We start from the raw sequence: 20,616 nt of genomic DNA on the forward strand, positions 1-20,616 counted from the left end.
ATTTATTAAATGAAAATTTGTGGTAAGATCTTGTGGGACCAAACTGCTTAGGTCATCGGTCCCTAAGTTTACACGCTACCCAATCTAACTTCAACTAACTTACGCTATGGACAACACGAACACGCACACCCACACACCCATACCAGTGGGAGGACTCGAACCTCCGACGGGGCGGCAGGGGGGGGGGGGGGAAGGGGGGGGGGGGGGAAGCCGCGTGGCCCGTTACAAGACGCCCAAGACCACGCGCCTACCCCGCGTAGCTAAACCCATTTATTATTGCTGCTTTTACAGCGTCTGCGTCATTCATCAGCGGTGCCTGGATAGACTGCGCCAAATTTACAGTATTACTGAGCTTAAATAAAGTAAAATGCGTCATTACGATTAATTTAAACAAATGAAACATTTTAAAATATAATACATTTTCGATCAACAAGGTATAGTAGATTCATTCACAGCCATCAGAGTCAAAAAATTCCTGTATTGAGTATAGCGGGCGTAGTTTTAGGTTTCCTGTAATATTTTTCTTGAACTTCTCCAGCGATAAGATCTGCACTTCCAAAGATAGTGAACTGAACACACTCAGAGCGATCTTCGTCAGTCGACAGCTTTGTCAGTTTATAATCTCTTCTCCCAAGTGTTGTGCTTCTGTGTATCACGCCAATTCCTGCCTGTAACTAGGTTATCCTTGGTGTGGAGAAGGCACCATAACAGAAGATGACTGTAAACAGTCGTTATTCCCAATTTTATAGCCTTCAATGCTCATATTTACAACTCGATGCGATAGTTCTTACTGGCGCCTTTTTACAGTAATAGCACCCTAATGAATAACTCCACAGCTACAGTCCATAGGCAATATGGCTGTGGAACAGAGCATTATAGACAGGCCGCCTCTCCTAAAGATTGTCAAGCGCATTTTCTCTTGTGTTTCGGTAGATGTTTCCAATATCGTTTTTGCAATGTGTTGGTGGAATCGGCCCAACAAATTCTGTTTATCATATATTTCATGCGAGGCCCAGCGTCAAAAGAAAACATCGGCTTATATGTCCCTACAAGCAAAATTGTCCATTCGATAGAGTTAGCTTAGTGTGGTACTCGGTCTTAGTAATTTGTATTAACAAGGACAGCAACTTACGAACGAGAAAGAAGCAGTATTCCAGCAGCGACCGAGTAGCGCTGCTGCGCGGCTGCAACAGTTCAAATGGTTCAAATGGCTCTAAGCACTACGGGACTTAAAATCTGAGGTCATCAGTCCCCTAGACTTAGAAGTACTTAAATTTAACTAACCTAAGGACATCACACACATACATGCCCGAGGTAGGATTCGAACCTGCGACCGTAGCAGCAGCGGCAGCAGTCAGTGAGGGCCAAATCACAGCTTAGTCGCTGCTTGAGTACTGGTTATTTTTTGTGATTTACTGTCCCTGTTATCATACATTGGCCGGCCGCGGTGACCGAGCGGTTCTAGGCGCTTCAGTCCGGAACCACGCCGCTGCTGCGGTCGCAGGTTCGAATCCTGCCTCGGGCATGGATGTGTGTGATGTCCTTAGGTTAGTTAGGTTTAAGTAGTTCTAAGTCTAGGGGACTGATGACCTCAGATGTTAAGTCCCATAGTGCTTAGAGCCATTTGAACCATCACACATTGCACTAGACTAATATGGGACCGCTCTGTCGAATGAGTACGTAAAATTTCGCGTTTGCTCCCATGGGGAAATAAACTGACGTTTTGCATTGAAACTGGGCGTCTCATGAAAGACGTTATGAGCAGTATTTGTTGGGGGTGACTCCATCTACACATCGCAATAACTAAATTGCAGACATCTGCCGAAACAGCAGAGTAAATGCGCCTGGCGATTCTTAGGACGGACAGCCGGTATATTACTTTCAGTCTCCTCGGGAGGTAAACTACTCATGACACATACAACCCGAGTGAAACTCTCGCTTCATCTACGTCTACATCTACACACATACTCCGCAAGCCACCGTACGGTGCGTAGCAGAGGGTACCTTGTACCACAACTAGTCATTTCCTTTCCTGTTCCACTCGTGAATAGAGCAAGGGCAAAACGACTGACTACACCTCCGGATGAGCCCTAATTTCTCGTATATTATCATCGTTGCCCTTATGCCCAGTATATTTTGGCAGCTGTAGAATCCATCTGCAGGAAATTTCAGAAGCCGGTTCTGAATTTTCTCAATAGTTTTCCTCGGAAAGAGCGTCACCTTCCCTCCAGGGATTCCCATTTGTGTCCCCGGTCTCCTTTACAGGTGAACCACTCTTTCCCAAAATTCTCCCAATAAACCAAAGTAGACCATTCGCCGTCCATACCACAATCCTCACATGCTCGTTCCATTTGATACTGCTTTGCAACATTAAGCACAGATATTGAAATGCCGTGACTGTTTCAAGCAGAACACTACTAACGCTCTATCCGAAAATTACGTATTTGTTTTTCGTACTCATCCGCATTAACTCACACTTTTCTACATTTAGAGCTAGCTGCCATTTTATTTTATTTATTTATTTATTTATTTATTGTTCCGTGGGACCACATTTAGGAGAAGTCTCCATGGTCATGGAACGAGTCAATACATGAAATTATAACACGATTGTAGAAACAGATAAAATGAAATATCAGAAACATATTCAGATGACAAGTCGTTAGTTTAAATAAAGAAAACCAAGAATGTAACACTGGAATTTGCTTAATTTTTTAGCTCTTCCAGGAGCTCCTCGACAGAATAGAAGGAGTGAGCCATGAGGAAACTCTTCAGTTTAGACTTAAAAGTGTTTGGGCTACTGCTAAGATTTTTGAGTTCTTGTGGTAGCATATTGAAAATTGATGCAGCAGAATACTGCACTCCTTTCTGCACAAGAGTCAAGGAAGTGCATTCCACATGCAGATTTGATTTCTGCCTAGTATTAACTGAGTGAAAGCTGCTAACTCTTGGGAATAAGCTAATATTGCTAACAACAAACGACATTAAAGAAAATACATACTGTGAGGGCAATGTCAAAATTCCCAGACTATTGAATAGGGGTCGACAAGAGGTTTTCGAACTTACACCATACATAGCTCGAATAGCCCGTTTTTGAGCCAAAAATACCCTTTTTGAATCAGAAGAATTACCCCAAAAAATAATACCATATGACATAAGCGTATGAAAATATGCGAAGTATACTTCTTTTCGTGTTGAAATGTCACTTATTTCAGATACTGTTCTAATGGTAAATAAAGCGGCATTTAGTTTCTGAACAAGATCCTGAACATGGGCTTTCCACAACAGCTTACTATCTATCCGTACGCCTAGGAACTTGAACTGTTCCGTCTCGCTTATAACATGCCCATTCTGTCTGATTAAAATGTCAGTTCTTGTTGAATTGTGGGTTAGAAACTGTAAAAACTGAGTCTTACTGTGATTTAGCATCAAATTATTTTCCACAAGCCACGAACTTATATCATGAACTACATTATTTGATAATGTTTCAATATTACACACAAGATCCTTCACTACCAAGGTGGTGTCATCAGCAAACAGAAATATTTTTGAATCACCTGTAATACTAGAAGGCATATCATTTACATAAATAAGAAACAGCAGTGGCCCCAGCACCGACCCTTGGGGAACGCCCCATTTAACAGTGCCCCATTGGGACTGAACATCATTACCACTCTCAATATTGCGGAGGATTACCTTCTGCTTTCTGTTCTTAAAGTAGGAGGCGAACCAATTGTAAGCTACTCCCCTTACTCCATAATGTTCCAACTTCTGCAGTAATATTTTGTGGTCAACACAGTCAAAAGCCTTCGTTAAATCAAAGAAAACACCTAACGTTCGCAACCTTTTATTTAATCCGTCCAAAACCTCACAGAGAAAAGAGACTATAGCATTTTCAGTTGTTAAGCCATTTCTAAAACCAAACTGTACATTTGACAGCAAATTATGTGAATCTAAATGCTGCAGTAACCTTGTATATACAACCCTCTCGATAACTTTAGCAAACACCGATGGCATAGAAATAGGTCTATAATTGTCAACATTATCCCTGTCTCCCTTTTTATAAAGTGGCTTCACTACCGAGTACTTTAATCGGTCAGGAAACCGACCACTCCTAAAGGAAAAGTTACAGATATGGCTAAGTACTGAGCTAACATATGTGGAACAATACTTCAGTATTCTGCTAGATACCCCGTCATATCCATGAGAGTTCTTGGTCTTTAGTGATTTAATTATTAACTCAATCTCCCTCTTGTCAGTATCATGGAGGAGCATTTCAGGTAACAGTCTCGGAACACTTTTTTCTAAGAGCGCTATATGATTCCCTGTTGGGACTAGGTTTCTATTTAGTTCACCTGCTATATTCAGAAAGTGATTATTAAGTACTCTACATATATGCGACTTATCAGTAACACGGACATCCCCACTACGCACTGATTCTATATTCTCGACCTGTCTCTGCAGACCAGCCACTTCCTTTACGACTGACCATATGGTTTTAATTTTATCCTGAGACTTAGCTATTCTATCTGCATACCACATACTTTTTGCCTTCCTAATAACTTTTTTAAGCACCTTACAATACTGTTTGTAATGGGCTGCTGTATTTAGATTTTGACTGTTTCTAACGTTTTGATATAATTGCCACTTTGTTCTACAAGATATTCTTATCCCTTTAGTCAGCCACCCAGGCTGCCTGCTTGTGCTAGTACCCTGTTTTGAACGTTCTAACGGAAAACAACTTTCAAAGAGCATGAGAAAAGTCTTGAGGAAAGCATTATATTTATCGTCTACTGTATCAGCACTATAAACATCTTGCCACTCTTGTTCCTTGATAAGGTTTACAAAAGTCTGTACAGCAACTGGATCAGCTTTCCTAAAAAGTTGGTAACTATCTTTAACATGTGTTGCAGCACAAAAATCTTTTAGGCTTAAAATTTGTGCATCATGATCTGAAAGGCCATTCACCTTTTTGCTAACAGAATGCCCTTCTAATAATGACGAATGAACAAAAATATTGTCTATGGTTGTTCTACTGTTCCCTTGCACTCTCGTTGGAAAGAATACGGTTTGCATAAGATTATATGAATTGAGGAGGTCTACCAGCATCCTTTTCCTTGCACAATCACTTATACAATTAATATTGAAGTCACCACATATAACTAACTTTTTGTATTTCCTATAAAGTGAACCAAGAACCTCCTCTAGCTTTAGCAAAAAAGTTGTGAAATCGGAGTCTGGGGATCTATAAATAACAACAGTAAGAAGTTTAGCTCCACTAAATTTAACCACACCTGCACAACATTCAAACACCTTTTCAGTGCAGTACTTTGAAACATCAATTGACTCAAATGGGATACCGTTTTTCACATACATGGCTACTCCCCCACACCGCAAAGAGCTCCTAGAAAAGCTGCCAGCCAACCTGTATCCTGGTAAAGGAAGCCTCTGAATTATCTCCTTATTTAAGAAGTGTTCAGATATACCAATAATTTCAGAGTCAACATCTATAAGCAGTTCACTAACTTTATCTCTAATACCTTGTATATTTTGATGAAATATACTAATTCCCTCATTAATCGGATACCCAAGCTTTGTAGAAAGTGGCTTCTTTGTTAGAGAGACTTCCCTTAAGCAGGAATACCTATCAGCTGACTTCAATCTAAAAAAGGTACAGCTCTAACACCCACAACTACCGGAATTTTCCCATGAGTGATCCCACCACCCCCACCTATGCTGTCACCTACAAGTTTTGCCAACCTCCCCTTCCCATACCTGTTGAGGTGCAGGCCATGTCTAGTGAAACCCGTCCTACTGATAGACTCCACCGACACCACTGAAATGTGACTCATGCCTTCTGTCATCAGCGCACCCCCAAGTCTCATGTTATTACGCCTGACGGCTGTATTAAGATGAGGCCGATCGTGACGCTGAAACAGTTCCACGAAATGCACATTCGTGTTGCCAGTCTGAGTGGCTATCTTTTCCAGGTCACCATTTATGTCATACTCCCCATCCCTATCAATACTATTACCAGCCCCACCCACAATCACTACCTGATCCTCTTTAGTAAAATCCCTACATAACCCCCCTATGTTAAAAGTCACCTGAGCCAATCCTGCATTAGGCTTCACAATGCTGGTGACCTGGTACTCACTCCCCAAAACTTCCTGCAACTGCTGGCCTACACCTCTACCATGAGAACTACCTAACAGCAGAACCTTCTTCCTTCTCTTAGACTTTGCAACTGTCCTAGCTACCGTAACTGCTGAGGTCTGCTGCATACTTCCTACATCTACAGCTACTAGAGATTCCTCTCCACTAGACTCTGACAGTTGGTCATATCTATTACAAACACCAATAGTAAAACTGTCTGAAAATCTCCTTCTCCTAGCAGATCTCTTGCCAACAGCCAGCTCCCATTCCCCAACCCCCTTCTCCCTCCTCATCCTATCTAGCTCCTCCTGTGCGTTTTTCAACTGCACCTGAAGGGCACAGATCTTACGCTCCTGCTCCTCTATCAACTTACTCTTGCTACATAACCTGCAGTTCCAGGAGAGGATCTCACCAGAATGCCCACTGGCTTCCCCACTGCATTCCCCCCAGTGAAAATACTTCGAACAAGTCTCACACCGTAATCCACTACTCACGAACCTACGGCAAAGCCCACACTTCTCACTCATGGTAAAATTTTACAATTATAGAAACAAGAAAACAACTTTATCTAAGTTCCGCTACTACAATAAGAAGATGTTAAAAACTGACTACAATTATCACAAACTTGCTCTACAAGGGAAGTAACTACTATTATTGACAGTATTAATCAACAACAAATGAGAATATAACAAAATAGTAACACAGAAAGAAAATCAAACGTCTAATGACAGTAACGAAACTGAAAGCAGTTCGCAAAAATTTCTTCTGAAGTTATTTCACCGGAAAACACCAAGAACACCGGTTGAAGACTACTAAAGTTCCTAAATAAACTACTATACACGAACAATTAATTAGTACTTAGCTTTCGATGCGCCGCTACAGCTGCAACTGGTCAGCGCGGAATGTAAACACGGGTAAGAGGTTAAGTTGCTCGATACGGAACACTCACAAATATCAGGCCACAAGAAATGCAGAGGTGAATGAAGAAACCACTAATAAGTCACTTATATAGTAAATATTATCACAAAAACAGTTAAAATAAATATCTGAAACCTAAAAATAGATGAAAACTTAGAGAGCGATCTCACACGCCGTCACGCGCTTATGACGTCACCACGTCTCATTCATGACACCAACTAGAAATTTGGTCGAAGTCATCTTGTGTCCTCATACAGCCACTCAGCTTCAACAGCTTCCCGTACAGTACAGTATCGTCAGCAAACAATCTCAGATTTCTGCCCACACTGTCCGCCAGATCAGAAACGTTCTGCCACACTCCTCTCGGGCATTTCTGACGATACCTTTGTCTACATCTACATCTACATTTATACTCCGCAAGCCACCCAACGGTGTGTGGCCGAGGTCACTTTACGTGCCACTGTCATTACCTCCCTTTCCTGTTCCACTCGCGTATGGTTCGCGGGAAGAACGACTGCCGGAAAGCCTCCTTGCGCGCTCGAATCTCTCTAATTTTACATTCGTGATCTCCTCGGGAGCTATAAGTAGGGGGAAGCAAGATATTCAATACCTCATCCAGAAATGCACCCTATCGAAACCTGGACAGCAAGCTACACCGCGATGCAGAGCGCCTCTCTTGAAGAGTCTGCCACTTGAGTTTACTAAACATCTCCGTAACGCTATCACGCTTACCAAATAATCCTGTGGCGAAACGCGCCGCTCTTCTTTGGATCTTCTCTATCTCCTCCGTCAACCCGACCCGGTACGGATCCCACACTGATGAGCAATACTCAAGTATAGGCCGAACGAGCGTTTTGTAAGCCACCTCCTTTGTTGATGGACTACATTTTCTAAGGACGCTCCCAATGAATCTAAACCTGGCCCCCGCCTTACCAACAATTAATTTTATATGATCATTCCACTTCAAATCGTTCCGTACGCATACTCCCAGATATTTTACAGAAGTAACTGCTACCAGTGTTTGATCCGCTATCATATAATCATATAATAAAGGATCCTTCTTTCTATGTATTCGCAATACATCACATTTGTCTATGTTAAGGGTCAGTTGTCACTCCCTGCACCAAGTGCCTATCCGCTGCAGATCTTCCTGCATTTCGCTGCAATTTTCTAATGCTGCAACTTCTCTGTATACTACAGCATCATCCGCGAAAAGCCACATGGAACTTCCGACACTATCTACTAGGGCATTTATATATATTGTGAAAAGCAATGGTCCCATAACACTCTCCTGTGGTACGCCAGAGGTTACTTTAACGTCTGTAGACGTCTCTCCATTGAGAACAACATACTGTATCTCTGACGAACACTCGCCGTCACGGATAACATACTGGGTTCTTCTACTTAAGAGTCACTCACATACCTGGGAACCTACTCCATGTGCTGGTATCTTCGTTAACAGCGTGCAATGGAGCACGGTTCAAATGCTTTCCGGAAATCTAGAAATATGGAACCTGCCTGTTGCCCTTCATCCAAAGTTCGTAGTATATTATGTGAGAAAAGGGCAAGCTGTGTTTGGCACGAGCGACGGTTTGTAAAACCTTTTTAATCCGTGGGCAAAAGCTTCTCGGTGTCAAGGAAATTTGTTTTTTTAGAACTGAGAATACGTTCATGGATTCTGCAACAAGCTGACGTTAGGGATATTGGTCTGTAATTTCGCGGGTCCGTTCTTTTACCTTTCTTATATATTGGAGTCACCTACGCTTTTTTGGAATCGCTTGGGACGTCGCGGTGGGAGAGTATTCGCGATAAATACGAGCTAAATAATGGGCCAATGCCGTACTCTTTATAAAATCGAATTGGGATTCCATCCGGATTTGCCAACCTACTTGTTTTCAAGGTTTTGAGTTGTTTCTATACCCCAGGAATGCTTATTACTATGCTGTCTGTACGGGAGTCCGTTCGATGCTCAAACGACGGTATGTTTGTACGATTCTTCTGCGTGAACCATTTCTTAAACCCGAAATTTAAAACCGGTTTTCGTTGTGCTACTTTCAGCTGCCTCACCAGACTGGTGACTACATGGAAACCACAGACCCGTTCAACGATTTTACATAGGACCAGAATTTTCTCTGGTTCTCGGGAAAATCATATACTAAGTTACTGTCGTCATTTGCGCGTTCTCTTTTGAACCGCGAATGCAACAGACTGGCTCCTCAGCATTTTCCGAATTCGTTGTTAAATGGTGGTGTTTTTTTCCGCCCATAATCCACTTACTAGACACATTGTTCTCCAGCTCAAGATTTACAATGTTTTTCAACTTTGCTCACATTTCCGCTACGTCCTAGTTACTGGAAATAAGTGATGTCAATTCATTGTCTAACTGATGTGCTAACAACTTTTTGACTGCTGTTTCCGAATAGCACAGCTGACTCCAGAACTTCCTGGGTAGAATTGTTTCCTTTGGCCATAAGAGAGGTGTCGTCGGTAAATTGTAGTAGACACTGCGAATAACCGGCCGGGGTGGCCGTGCGGTTCTAGGCGCTACAGTCTGGAACCGAGCGACCGCTACGGTCGCAGGTTCGAATCCTGCCTTGGGCATGGATGTGTGTGATGTCCTTAGGTTAGTTCGGTTTAATTAGTTCTACGTTCTAGGCGACTGATGACCTCAGAAGTTAAGTCACATAGTGCTCAGAGCCATTTGAACCATTTTGAACACTGCGAACGTTTTGGCTTAGATCATTTATAAAAAATGAATAAAAGGTTTACGTCTGAATCTTGTAGCACGCCATGCTCCTGAGATGATATTCCTTAGACTGAAACAACTTGCCATGTGTTTTCTAAGTAACTGAAGAGCAATTACTACAGCACCTCCCACATCATAGTATTTCAACGTTGTGAGTAACATATTGTGGATGGCACTTAAATACTGCGCTAAAATCACACAATGTGAGTGCTGCGGACTCTCTCTCCTAAAATACCAGAGATATTTTTGTTGATAAATCCAGTTTTGCGGTAGTTCTGGACTTCGTCTTTCGAAACCGTGTTGTTCATCATGCAAGAACTATTTTTCCTCAGAGTAATCTAGATGCTTCTTTTTCATAAGAGATTCCATTACTTGACCTAGGGCTGGAATGATGGAGAGCGGCCAGTAACTTGACACTAAACGTAGCTCTCCCATTTTGTAAATTGGTACCGTGTGTGCCACTTTCAAGAACTTCAAGAAGATTCCTGTCGCTAAGCAATTGTTCATTGTCGTGGCTACTGGGTTAGCTATTTCATTGGTAGTTTTCTTAAGGACTATAAAGGACATCCCATAAATATCTGCACTCCCTGCGTTCACTCTTTTCACTAGGACATTATGCTGCACTTTCTTCCAGTTTTCCGTTCTTCAGTGGGTTTTACTTGTTAAGGTAGCAAGATGATTCACACCCAGGTATGGGACTTCACCTACAGTTTTTTTATAAATTTATTAAAGTAGTCGCAAAATTATCGGGCTATAAACATATAAGAAGAATGTTTTCGTTCGCTAGATTTCAGGCTGCTTTGCATAGATTTGGACTTCTCTTAAGATTCTAATCTGTCGTAAGAAATATATATGAATTGAATTAAACTCTCTGAAGTTAAATGAATGGCGCCAACGTGAAACAAATCAAATCAGTACGTGCGTGGGCTAAATTCCATTATTAGTTCAAACGTGAGGAAAGTTGACAATAATAAAAGAGGGCTGTAGTAGTGACTCTTCCGGAGCTAGTTTCCAGCTGTCGGAGACGTGGCGCCTGGTAGGGCAAATACAGGAACTAGATGTGATTTGTTAGGGCAGTAGTTTTCACATTTTTTGGATACATGGTTTCTTTGACCTGAACATAAACACCTGCGCCTCTCGTCGCATATGGCATCCGACTCCAAGTGCAGGGTAAGTTAATAAATGAATAAGTATAGTTATTCATTAACTGTTGGCACAACACATTTTAATTCATTAATGTTATTACATCTTATTCTTGGAACACAATCAATGTAGAGGATCACCTTGCTTCTTCTTCGCCTTCAAATCTCGGCACACGATTGGAAACTGCGACTCGCATGTCTTTCTACACATTCATTCGCGATCTGTATTTTGTACTGATGATTGACAATGCTGGAAAACGTTATCTCAGGTAATTCGAATGCTCCAAAAGGTGTTGAATTTCGTTTTCCTTGTTACCTACTTGCGGATGCTTCTGCTCCACCAAGCTCCAAATCCCATGCGGTGATGCGGAAACGAACTTCGATTTCAATCTTGAGTCTGAAGAAATATCGATAAATTGCTCTTGTTTTTCAGTGGTAAGTGTTGATGGAAGTTCTGTATTGAAAGTATTTTTGATCCAGTAGAGCTGCTCAACTTGTTCTGCCTAGTACTTCAGAAAGTGAGCTCTGTTAAATAATTCACAAACAGAGACTTCAGTTCTTGACTCAACTGAAAGTCATTATCTTCTAAAGACGGGTGAAGAGTATGATGTATTTCTTTACGTCCAATTTGTTCTTGCACAGTAGCAGTTTCTTCATGAAGTGGTAGGATTTCACAGAAGTAATGTTCTATGCTCTTGACAAAGATGATTGTGTCACAGGCATTTTTTTTTTTTTTGTAGATCTGTGTAATGCTTTTAATACTGTTGATCATAAGATTCTGCTAATTAAGCTAGAAGCATTAGGAAACAGAGGAATATTTAATGATTGGTTCTGATCATACCTCGCAGATAGGGTACGAACAATGGATTTAACATACATTGCACATCAAATAAGTCTTAAGTTTCAATAAATCAATTATTAGAGGCAAAATACATTAATATAAGAGTTCCTCATGGTAGCATTTTAGGAGCCAATACTGTTTCTGATATATCAATGGATTCCCAGTAGCATTAGTCAAGGGGAAAAAATTCTCTTTGCTATTCACAGCAATATTACAGTCACAACGAAAACAAGAGAATTCATTGCATAGAAAGCAAAGGAAACCATCAAGGAAGTTTATGGTTGACCAAATGCAAAAAAGTGACGTTGAACATAAAGAAAATAAATACTATAAATTTCAGTTTCAAGAAGGCAAGTAACACTGTTAAATTAAATGTAGATGACATCTCTATACATAGCAAAATAAAAGATTTCTAGGGCTGAATATTGGTTGTCAGTTGAACACACAAAGACAGCTGCAAACACTATTTCATCAGCATGTTATGCCTTTAGAGATCTGTCATCCTGCTATCAATTTGTATTAGCCAGAGTCTTTTAGTTACATACATAGATCTTCTGTACGCTTAATTCTTAGCTATGGGGAAAGAAATGCACAATAAACAAAATATGAACATAGTTTTCGAAATAAAGATACGGGTAAGAACAATAATAATCAAAAATAATAATCCAGCTCATTGAAAATATCAGTTTAAAACGCTGGAGTTTGAACTACCAATCTGAAAACATTTACCAAAAGGTTGTACACATCAAAAATAACATTGATAATAGTGCACAAACAGCTCTATCCACGACCATCGAGCAAAAGCTAGACCGAACTTACATTGACTGAGAAATAATCAAATAATCAAAACCAGGTCGGGTTGACGGAGGAGATAGAGAAGATCCAAAGAAGAGCGGCGCGTTTCGTCACCGGGTTATTTGGTAACCGTGATAGCGTTACGGAGATGTTTAATAAACTCAAGTGGCAGACTCTGCAAGAGAGGCGCTCTGCATCGCGGTGTAGCTTGCTCGCCAGGTTTCGAGAGGGTGCGTTTCTGGATGAGGTATCGAATATATTGCTTCCCCCTACTTATACCTCCCGAGGAGATCACGAATGTAAAATTAGAGAGATTAGAGCGCGCACGGAGGCTTTCAGACAGTCGTTCTTCCCGCGAACCATACGCGACTGGAACAGGAAAGGGAGGTAATGACAGTGGCACGTGAAGTGCCCTCCGCCACACATCGTTGGGTGGCTTGCGGAGTATCAATGTAGATGTAGATGTAGATGTAGACAAACAACATTTTCGAGAAATAAAACTCTACAATAAATTGTCCAAGAAGATCAGAGTGATTACTAAAATAAACTCACTTAAAAAGCAATTTAGTTAGTACATCTTAAGTGAAGATTACTTAGATAACACTTTATAGGGTTCGGTGGAAAATTTAAGACATTCAAATCATAATAACGATAAAGAAACAAAAAACATTTCACATACCATTTTCACACTATGCTTCTTCCTTCCTTTTGGTTTATTTTGTGGAAAACTCACTCCCAAAGCAATGCAATCTATAATACTAATACCTTATCCACTTTTTGAGCCCAACATCTCACTCATTATAGGCGATGCTGACAGCTTTTCAGGCTAGGAAATTGGAAGTTACATTACGCAAAATGGATGTCAGACATCGTCGCTATGATCCTGACATCAGCTGATAGTGTGTGTAATGTTACATTATGAAATAATGCGTGTATAGTGCGTGCAGCGACTGAGAGCGACGAATGAATGAACAGTGTAGCACTGTTCTTTTACATTATTAAATAACTTCTTTGCAAAACAGTATTGTGCACTAGAGACAAACCAATTGAGGCAGCACTGTCTTAAACAGATTGCCTTTGTTCAGATTGTCTCTAATAATTGATTTATTAAAACTTAAGACTCATTTGAGGTACAATGTATGTTAAATCCATTCTTCGTACCCTGTCTGCGAGGTATGATCAGAACCAATCATTAACCATTTCTCTTATTCCTAATGCTTCTAGCTTAATTAGCAGGATCTTATGATCAACAGTATTAAAAACATTACAAAGATCTACAAAAAAATGCCTGTGACACAATCATCTTTGTCAAGAGCATAGAACATTACTTCTGTGAAATCCTACCACTTCATAAAGAAACTGCTACTATGCAAGAACAAATTGGACATAAAGAAATACATCATACTCTTCACCTGGCTTTAGAAGATAATGACTTTCAGTTGAGTCAAGAACTGAAGTCTCTGTTTGTGAATTATTTAACAGAGCTCACTTTCTGAAGTACCAGGCAGAATAAGGTGAGGAACTCTACTGGATCAAAAATACTTTCAGTACAGAATTTCCATCAACACTTACCACTGAAAAACAAGAGCAATTTATCGATATTTCTTCAGACTCAAGATTGAAATCGAAGTTCGTTTCCGCATCACGGCAAGAGATTTGGAGCTTGGTGGAGCAGGAGTATCCGCAAGTAGGTAACAAGGACCTACGAATTTCGACACCTTTTGGAGCATTCGAATTACCTGAGACAATGTTTTTCAGCATTGTCAATCATATACAAAATACAGATCGCGAATGAATGTGCAGAAAGACATGCGAGTCGCAGTTTCCAATCTTGTGCCGAGGTTTGAAGGTAAAGAAGAAGCAAGGTGATCCTCTCCACTGATTGCGTTCCAAGAATAAGATATAATAACATTAATGAATTAAAATGTGTTGTGCCAACAGGTAATGAATAACTGTCCTTATTCATTTATTAACTTACCCTACATTTGGAGTCGGGTGTCATATACGACGGGAGGCGCGGGTGTTAATGTTCAGGTCAAAGTTGGAGGCTCCAGTCTTCATACAGCGTTATTGATTTAGGTTTTCTGTGGTGTCCTCAGATTACTTCAGGCAAATGCTGAGATGGTTTCCACTATAAGGCCACGTCCGACTATCTGTCCCATCCTTGTCAAACTAGACCTGTAAGTATTTTTACTACCACTAGTACTCATTGATTTTTGTTGTTTACATTAATTGTATGTAATTCTGTCTCAGTTTTCCTCAAATGTCTATTTTTTAAGCAAAGCAGTTATCAGTTCTAACCGTAATTAGCCAGCTAAGGTACTGCCCTTTGCAGGAATGATAATCTGCCTAGCACTCAGCTAAGTGCCAGCGAAAGGGGTACATAAATAAGCACTAGTAGCACATGAGGGTAGGCCGCTGAACTCTTGGGTTTGTATTCTAATATATGTGCAGCCAGAAAACATTTCACAGATCTATAGCAATTAGACTATATTTTTACAAAGACTCTCGTAAAATTTTCAACGATGTCTTTTTGACTGGTTTGATGCGGTGCACTAAGACTACTTCTCCTTCACCAATCTCTTCACCCCAGAGTGGCACTTACACCTAAATCCCTCAGTTATTGGCTGTATACATTCCCATCTCTCTGTTCCCCTACAATTTTTGTCCACCAAAAAAATGGTTCAAATGGCTCTGAGCACTATGGGACTTAACAGCTGTGGTCATCAGTCCCCTAGAACTTAGAACTACTTAAACCTAACTAACCTAAGGACATCACACACATCCATGCCCGAGGCAGGATTCGAACCTGCGACCGTAGCAGTCGCGCGGTTCCGGACTGCGCGCCCAGAACCGCGAGACCACCGCGGCCGGCTTTTGTCCACCAAGTCGCTGGTTAAAGTCAGTTAAATGTTCCATCTATATTGCATAAATGGGATTGAGCATATTTAAATAGATACTTTTCTAACCAGAAACAGTATCGGCAGGACGTTTTGGTCTATGTTAAACTTCCTGTCACACATCTCGTAGATACGAAACTCAATCAAATGTGAATAGATTAAAGAATATTTAACGTGTCCCTTACCATTGTATCTATGTCTGCGTGTGTTTCCCCGAATGACTGCTAAGTGCGTGGCAGAGAGCAGTACTTACTGCCTCGTATGTTACGTATCTTCCAATGCAGTTCACGGACGGATCGGGAGGAGAATGAATGCTTGCAGGCCTCTGAGTGGGCTGTGATTTGCCCAGTTTTACCTTCGCGATTTCAGCAGAACGGATACCTACGGAGCTGACGAACATCCGACGTTTCTACCCTGAAAGACACTTCGTGAAGAGTGCAGAGTCGAGATGTACATCGACCAGTTGAGATTTCTCAACACTTCTGTAACTGTTTCTCGCTACTTAGAAGTGGCTGTGACCATTTGCGTTGCCCTTCTTGTTTTGCCCCGATGTTCCCTGTTAGTCCAGAGAGGTAACATTGTTTACGTGTAAACCGTACAATTATCTACATGCAGTATCTTTTGTGGGCAGACTACAGTTTCACAATACCGCCCAAGAATCGTAGTCAGCGATTTGCTTTACCTACAGTGGGGCCTATAAGGTCGTATCATTTCATTAACATTACCAAATAGTGCCTCTAGTTGTGAGTCATTAAACCCGAAAAGCAATCAAAGGATAGTTCGATTTTAAGTTTTGTGAAGTGCACAACATTGCATCTTTCCCATTAAGAGCTAGTTTGCAATTTTTTTTGACTAGGCTGGTAACCGTCGAGATCTAACGTAATATTACTGCTGTTCTTTCCCTCCGACACCATTGCAGCGTGTACGAAAAGTCTGTTATCGCCACAAATACAATCTGCTACGTTATTTATGTACAAAGGGCGATGAAAAAGATTCCGTTAGAAGGCCGTACAATCTAGAATCGGTAAGTCAATCAGGAAAAATCGCTGTAAATATTGAGGCAGTTGTCCCACCAAAGACTTAGCCAGGATTTTGTAAAAGGAAAGGGAGTTCCCATTTGTTAAAGATGACCTTAAAAAGGCTCGTGTTTTTCATTTATTCTGCATAGTTTGCTATTGGATGGCCTTCATACAAATAGTATTTGGTCTATAAAATGAAGCAAGAAAAGCTTTTCTTAAAGAAGTATAACATGTACTCGCAATAATACATAAACATACAGGATGTTTCGAAAAGGACTTAACAACTTTGAAAAATCATATAAATTAATTCATAGTATCTACAGAGGTAACTGTAGTGTCAATTTGCAGGGAAATACATCACGTTTTGTCTCGCGTACTTGGCGAGTGTCGAATCGCACCGTAAGGAGCGCTAGCGGCAGTTGTGTTAAAAGATGGCTCCTTTCACTGAACCTGTGTGTTTTGGTTTGAAGAATCGCAGTCAGGGAAAGCAGCGTAATTTCCGTACCAAGTACGCTAAAGATCTTCCTAGTAGGCCTACAATTTATGAATGGCATAAATATTTTGTAGAACCAGGGTGCTCAGTAAGACGTGGGGAATCATCATGTCGTCCAAGCACATCTGACGACGTCGGTGACCAAGTGAGACAACGTTACAAAAGTTTCCTATACCACAGATTGATGATGATGACCAAGAACGAAATGTTTACTTCATGCAAGGTGGTGCACCACCCCACTACCTGGCTGATGTTCGGGATTTTCTCAGTGACCGCTTTCCAGGTGAATGGATTGGCCGTGATGCGCCAATTGCATGGCCCCCACGTTCAACAGACCCGACACCACTCGATGTCGTGTTTCTACCTCCTGTGCTGGCTTCTCTATCTGAACTTCGAGAAAGAATTTCTGCCGCCATTGACTAAGTTACACCTGCAATGCTATAGCGAGTTTGGGAAGAAACTGACTTTCGATGGGGTATGTGCAGGATAACCAATGGAAGCCACATACATAATCTTTAGTTTAAGATAAAAATACTTGATGTGTTTCCCTTCAAAATAACACTAAACTCAGACCTATATCTTCTTTCAGTAAATTCATATGAATTTTTGAAGCTGTAAAGTCCTTTTTGAAACACCATAGATATATATTGATCGTGACCGGATCAAATATCTCACGAAATAAGCGTCAAAAGAAAAAACTGCAAAGAACGAAACTTGTCTAGCTTGAAGGGGGAAACCAGATGGCGCTATGGTTGGCCCGCTAGATGGCGCTGCCATAGGTCAAACGGATATCAACTGCGGTTTTTTTAAAATAGGAATCCCCATTTTTATTACATATTCGTGTATTACGTAAAGAAATATGAATGTTTTAGTTGGACCACTTTTTTCGCTTTGTGATAGATGGCGCTGTAATAGTCACAAACATATAGCTCACAATTTTAGACGAACAGTTGGTAACAGGTAGGTTTTTTAAATTAAAATACAGAACGTAGGTACGTTTGAACATTTTATTTCGGTTGTTCCAATGCGATAAATGTACCTTTGTGAACTTATAATTTCTGAGAACGCATGCAGTTACAGCGTGATTACCTGTAAATACCACATTAATGCAATAAATGCTCAAAATGATATCCGTCAACCTCAATGCATTTGGCAATACGTGTGACGACATTCCTCTCAACAGCAAGTAGTTCCCCTTCCGTAATGGTCGCACATGCATTGACAATACGCTGACCCATGTTTTCAGGCGTTGTCGGTGGATCACGATAGCAAATATCCTTCAACCTTCTCCACAAAAAGAAATCCGTGGACTTCAGATCCGGTGAACGTGCGGGCCATGGTATGATGCTTCGAAGACCAATCAACCTGTCATGAAATATGCTATTCAATACCGCTTCTACCGCACTCGAGCTATGTACCGGACATCCATCATGTTGGAAGTACAGCGCCATTCTTTCATGCAGTGAAACATCTTGTAGTAACATCGGTAGAACATTACGCAGGAAATCAGCATACACTGCACCATTTAGATTGCCGTCGATAAATTGCGGGCCAATAATCCTTCCTCCCATAATGCCGCACCATACATTTACTCAAAGTACCCTCCGCCACACACCGTCAGGTGGCTTGCGGAGTATGGATGTAAATGTAGATGTAGATGTAGAACCCGCCAAGGTCGCTGATATTCCACTTGTCGCAGCTATCGTGGATTTTCCGTGGCCCAATAGTGCATATTACGCCGGTTTACGTCTCGTAAATTCTCTTGTACCCAGTGGTGGAACTGTACACGACGTTCAAAGTCGTAGCCATGCAATTCCTGGTGCATAGAAACATGGTACGGGTGCAATCGATGTTGATGTAGCATTCTCAACACCGACGTTTCTGAGATTCCCGATTCTCGCGCAATTTGTCTGCTACTGATGTGCGGATTAGACGCGACAGCAGCTAAAACACCTACTTGGGCATCATCATTTGTTGCAGGTCGTGGTTGACGGTTCACATGTGACTGAACACTTCCTGTTTCCTTAAATAACGTAACTATCGGGTGAACGGTCTGGGCACTTGGATGATGTCGTCCAGTATACCGAGCAGCATACATAGCACACGCCCGTTGGGAATTTTGATCACAATAGCCGTACATCAACACATATCATCCTTTTCCGCAATTGGTAAGCGGTCTATTTTAACACGGGTAATGTATCACGAAGCAAATACCGTCCGCACTGGCGGAATGTTACGTGATGTTGTTGTTGTTGTTGTGGTCTTCAGTCCCGAGACTGGTTTGATGCAGCTGTCCATGCTACTCTATCCTGTGCAAGCTTCTTCATCTCCCAGTACCTGCTGCAACCTACATCCTTCTGAATCTGCTTAGTGTATTCATCTCTTGGTCTCCCTCTACAATTTTTACCCTCCACGCTGCCCTCCAGTTCTAAATTGGTGATCCCTTGATGCCTCAGAACATGTCCTACCAACCGATCCCTTCTTCTGGTCAAGTTGTGCCACAAACTTCTCCCCAATCCTATTCAATACTTCCTCATTAGTTATGTGATCTACCCATCTAATCTTCAGCATTCTTCTGTAGCACCCATTTCGAAAGCTTCTATTCTCTTCTTGTCCAAACTATTTATCGTCCATGTTTCACTTCCATACATGGCTACACCCCATACAAATACTTTCAGAAATGCCTTTCTGACACTTAAATCTATACTCGATGTTAACAAATTTCTCTTCTTCAAAAACGCTTTCCTTGCCATTGCCAGTCTACATTTTATATCCTCCCTACTTCGACCATCATCAGTTATTTTGCTCCCCAAATAGCAAAACTCCTTTACTACTTTAAGTGCCTCATTTCCTAATCTAATTCCCTCAGCATCACTCGACTTAATTCGACTACATTCCATTATCCTCGTTTTGCTTTTGTTGATGTTCATCTCATATCATCCTTGCTAGACACTATCCATTCCGTTCAACTGCTCTTCCAAGTCCTTTGCTATCTCTGACAGAATTACAATGTCATGCGCGAACCTTAAAGTTTTTATTTCTCCTCCATGGATTTTAATACTTACTCCAAATTTTTCTTTTGTTTCCTTCACTGCTTGCTCAATATACAGATTGAATAACATCGGGGAGAGGCTACAACCCTATCTCACTCCCTTCCCAACCACTGCTTTCCTTTCATGTCCCTCGACTCTTATAACTGCCATCTGGTTTCTGTACAAATTGTAAATAGGCTTTCGCTCCCTGTATTTCACCCCTGCCACCTTTAGAATTTTAAAGAGAGTATTCCAGTCAACATTGTCAAAATCTTTCTCTAAGTCTACAAATGCTAGAAACGTAGGTTTGCCCCTCCTTAATCTAGCCTCTAAGATAAGTCGTAGGGTCAGTATTGCCTCACGTGTTCCAACATTTCTACGGAATCCAAACTGATCTTCCCCGAGGTCGGCTTCTACTAGTTTTTCCATTCGTCTGTAAAGAAATCGCGTTAGTATTTTGCAGGTGTGACTTATTAAACTGATAGTTCGGTTATTTTCACATCTGCCAACACCTGCTTTCTTTGGGATTGAAATTATTATATTCTTCTTGAAGTCTGAGGGTATTTCGCCTGTTTCA

The sequence above is a fragment of the Schistocerca americana genome, chromosome 3 (genome assembly GCF_021461395.2).
Source record: "Schistocerca americana isolate TAMUIC-IGC-003095 chromosome 3, iqSchAmer2.1, whole genome shotgun sequence".
Lineage (NCBI taxonomy): Eukaryota > Metazoa > Arthropoda > Insecta > Orthoptera > Acrididae > Schistocerca > Schistocerca americana.